Here is a 5,021-nt window from a genome sequence, read left to right as displayed (position 1 = left end):
TAATATTAAAGGTTTTAAATGTTATTTAATATTTATATATAATTTATATATTTAATTATATTTAAATATAATTAATAATTAAAAATTATTTATCAAACACTATTTAGTAATTATTCTGTTTGGATTATAGAGAAAAAAAAAGACTCTTCTGATATCACTGACCACAAATACCTTGCTGTTCTTAAACCCTTCCTGTGACAAGGTGAAGATCAGTGACACAGAATCTCTTGTCGATCACATGGCTTTATGTTGGCTTCTCAGTAAGTACTAAGAGAAATGTCCATGACTGTACTTCTATATTTTAGTGGGATTAATGTTTCATAAGATTCTACCTCTGTCTATTGCATTAAACAATAATGAGCTGAAAAAAATGTTTTAACATTTCCATATAATTAACATACAGTGTTATGTTAATATTAGGTGTCCAGTAGCATAATTCAACAATTCTTTACGTTAACTCAGTGTTCATTGTGGTAAGTATACTCCTAATCTCCCTCACCTATTTCCCTTACCCTCTCCCCCCACCTCCCCTCTGGCAACCACGAGGTTGTTCTCTATAGTTAAGAGTTTGGTTTTTTGTTTGTCTCTTTTTTCTTTGTTTTGTTATTAAATTCCACATAGGAGTGAAATCACTCCTATGGTATTTTTCTTTTCTGATTGAGTTATTTCACTCATTTCACTTCTAGATCCACCTATGTTGTTGTAAATGGCAAGATTTCTTTTTGTGTGTGTGTGGTGGAGTAATAGAATTGCCATATGATTCACTAATTCTGCTACTGCATATTTACCCAAAGAATATAAAACACTAATTCAAAAAGATACATTATCCCATGTGTATTGCAGATGTATTTACAATAGCCAAGACATGGAAGTAACCCAGGTGTCCATCAAAAGATGAATGAATAAAGAGAATGTGGTATATATATACACACATATACATATACGTGTATATGGAATACATAATTGTATATAATATACATGTGATATATATATATATGTATATATATATATATCATGCAATGGAACATTACTAAGCTGTAAAAAAGAATGAAATCAACCATTAATCTTTGTAGTAGCCCTTCGCATCCTTACTGGAAGCTCATTTCTTCTTTAGTACTTGCTATGGATTGAATGTGTCTGTCCCCCCAAAATTCAAACCTAACCCCCAGTGTGATGTTATTAGGAGGTGGAGCCTTAGAAGGTCATTAAGATAAGAAGAGGTCATAAAGATAAAATCTTTATTAATGCAACTAATATCCCTATGAGAGTCATAAGAGAACTTCTTTCTTCTCTCTGCCATATGTAGATACAATGAGAAGTCAGTTATGTGCAAACCAGAAAAGGGCTCTTACCAGAACATTATTGCTTTGGCTCCCTACTGTCAGTGACTTCTAGCTGCCAGAACTGTGAGAAATATGGTATTTTTTCTAGCTGCCAGAACTGTGAGAAATATGGGTACCACCCAGTTTATTGGTATTGTTATAGCAGCCCAAACTGACTATGACATCACTCTTCAAGTAGATGAAAGAATTTGTATACTCCATCTATTTTTTAATGTTTATTGATTTTTGAGAGAGCAGGGAAGGGGCCAAGAGAGAAACAGAATCCAAAGCAGGCTCCAGGCTCTGAGCTGTCAGCATGGAGCCTGATGCCAGGCTTGAACTCAAGAACCATGAGATCATGACCTAAGTCAAAGTTGGATGCTCAACTCTCTGAGCCACCCAAGTGCCCCTAACCCATCTATTTTTAGACACGATTTCCCAGGTAACCAGTATTCTCTCTATATACTCCATTTGTCAACTTTCCCGTTGTCAAAAAAAAAATGTTTTAAGTTTATTTATTTGTTTTGAGAGAGACAGTGTGAGGAGGAGAGGGGCAGAGAGAGAGTGAGAGAGAGAATCCCAAGCCAGTTCCATGCTGTCAGCACAGAGCCTGATTTGGGGCTTGAAGTCATGAAAAATCATGAGATCAAGCCCTGAGCTGAAACTGAGTTGGACATTCAACCAACTGAGCCACCCAGGTGCCCCAAAGTTGTTTTTAATAAAGCTTCCTTTTTTTCTTCTTCAGAAATCGCATCTACTCCAGATTTTCTCTATAATAATTTTTTGATATGCATAATTTGAGCCTTATTATCCTGCTTTAAAATAATTGTTTAGGATGCCTGGGTGGCTCAGTTGGTTAAGCATCCAACTCTTGGGTTTTGGCTCAGGTCATGATCCCATAGTTTTCTTGGTTCGAGGACTGCATTGGGCTCTGCACAGGCTCTGCCGAGCCTGCTTGGGATTCTCTCTCTCCTCCCTCCCCTCCCCCATTCACACTGTCTCTGTCTCTTGCAAAATAAATAAATAAACTTTTAAAAAGTAAAATAAAATACTTATTTGCCTAGTGAATATGTTTAGGGTTCAAATTGAAAAGTTTTGAAAGTTTATTTTATTTTATTTTTTCTTTTATAGTTTATTGTCAAGTTGGTTTCCATATAACACCCAGTGCTCATCCCAACAACTGCCCTCTTCCATACCCATCACTCCCCTCCCCCTCCCCCCATCAGCCCTCAGTTTGTTCTCAGCATTCAAGAGTCTCTCATGGTTTGCCTCCCTCCCTCTCCCCAACTATTTTTCCCCTTCTTCTCCCCCATGGTCCTCTGTTTTGCTTCTCCTGTTCTACTTATAAGTGAAAACATATGATATCTGTCCTTCTCTGCCTGACTCCTTTCACTCAGCATAACACCCTTGAGTTCCATCCACATTGCTACAAATGGCCAGATTTCATTCTTTCTCATTGCCATGCAGTATTCCATTGTATAGATAAACCACATCTTGATCCATTCGTCAGTTGATGAACATTCAGGCTCTTTCCATGTTTGGCTACTGTTGAGAGTGCTGCTATGAACACTGGGGTCCATGTGCCCCTATGCATCAGCACTCCTGTGTCCCTTGAGTAAATTCCTAGCAGTGCTATTACTGGGTCATAGGGGAGATCTATTGTTAATTTTTTGAGGAACCCCACGCTGTTTTCCAGAGGGGCTGCATGAAAGTTTATTTTTAAAAAGTTTTGAAAAAGTAGACCATGTAAAACACCTATCTCATGGCTACTAAGGAAGGACAGAATAGAGGAGGGGAGGAAGAAAGGGGGGAAGAAGGAAGGAGGAAGGAAGAAGGGGAGGGAGGAAGGGGAAGATGGAGTGAGGGAGGAAGAAGAGAAGGAAGGAAGGGAAGGAGGGAGGAATGGAGTAAGGGAGGAAGGAAGAGAGGGAGGGAAGGAAAAGACATTGAGTTTGTTCTTAGAAAGATTCAGTTTGGTTGTGTGTGAAACACCTCACAGATAATTTCCCCTTGGCAGTGGCATGGGTTGATCTTGTGTTCCGTCTTAGTGGCAGTAGTGGGAGAGAGAATTGGGTTACAGAGGAGTAGGTCTGAAAGATAACATTATGCTCAACTCGGTCTAACTCAAGACATTTAAGTTCTCTGTGAGGCTCTCTGTGTGGCTCCCACTTACTAAGAACAGATCTTCCCAACTACTGACTCTCATGCATCACATATTCTCGTGGACACTATACACATTGCGGCAGGTTGCAATCCAAGTGGTGATGAGGTGAATGGTAAACCTGTGTTGGGTCATCCACTACTCCTTTCAGAATGAAGGGTTCTTCTCCAGGTACAGTGAGTGGAACCCTCTGAAAGCAGCCCTCAGGCTTCAGCCCTGTTAGAGAATTGTTGTCACTTAAGGAAGCTGCCACAGTCACCCAAGGTCCCACCACTCAGATCTCCTGCTGTGAGAGCAAAACTGCCTGACAGCCATCTGTATCCAACACTGTCTTTGGTCTGAGATTGCTGCTGGGCTGCTCGCATCCACTGAGTCAGCAAAGTAGGGTACCAGGGCCTGCCCATTGCCATGCTCACACAATGACATTGGTGACCAGGGTTAATTAATCCTGCCAAGATAGTGACTCCTTCTCCTGGCATGTCGGTCCTCAAGTGCCAGGTAGCCAGATAGCTTCAAGTTCAATGGGACGATTGCCACGTCTCTGGAAGTGCTACTCTTTTAGGTGTCAAGACCTATAAACTTGCCAATGGCAGAGTTGAGGACACCTGAGACAAATGCTGCCACATTGGCTCACTGGGAGTGACATTACACAGGGATGCTTCTAACAAGCCTGATTTCTGAACCCACATATCCCATGTGTTGGAGATATAGAGCATATTATGATTATCATTGACTTAGAGTGTACTTACATCCTGTGAATTGTGTAGCCAGAACGTATTGTGTATTCAAATACCTGCACTGAATATGATCGTTCTCTTTCAAATTACAACTGTTGCATATTTTCCATTAAACAAAGATTTTGTCAATTTACCACACTCCATAATTTCTTTATGCAGTATTTTACCTCTACCTCACCTTCTCTGACGAACTTAATAAGTGATTTATACTGGCAGTTCTGTTTCCTCAATACTCACTTCTCAAGCCTCTCTACATGATTGTTTATGCCCCATCCCTCACTTTAGAGGTAAAAAATGGAGCCCTACCTAATATCCACAACGGGCTTCCATGAAAGGAGATTTTCATTCTTCATTTCCTTAATCTTTTCAACAGAGTCAAAACCATTAATCACTCTGGTTATCTTCAGAAAGAACCTCTTTGCCCCCATGACACTGTAGGCCACAAGTGACCTTTGAAATCTCTTTAGAGTCTTCAGGGAATGAATCACAGAATGTTCATTCCTGTTTTTGGTTCTTGCAAGAATTAAATGTTCCTTAGGGGATATATTGTCATTTCAGTCAAACCAAACACAGAAGAATTTCCCCTTGGAGAAAATAGCTTCTGCTTTGCCCACTGTTGCCAACATAAACTCACCATTGTCTGAAAATTTTCCTCTCTTTTATTTTTGTATCCAGAGGGAACTGAATTGTTTGGAGAGAGGAAAGTCAATAGAACAATTTATTTAATGAGCAGCTCTAAGAACTCAGTTTTTGAGATGATAATAACTTATCCCTGCTGTCACTTTCCTATAATTCTCTGCT

Source organism: Hyaena hyaena, unplaced genomic scaffold, assembly GCF_003009895.1.
Source record: "Hyaena hyaena isolate Hyena2069 unplaced genomic scaffold, ASM300989v1 scaffold_1778, whole genome shotgun sequence".
Lineage (NCBI taxonomy): Eukaryota > Metazoa > Chordata > Mammalia > Carnivora > Hyaenidae > Hyaena > Hyaena hyaena.
This window is presented reverse-complemented; position numbering follows the sequence as displayed.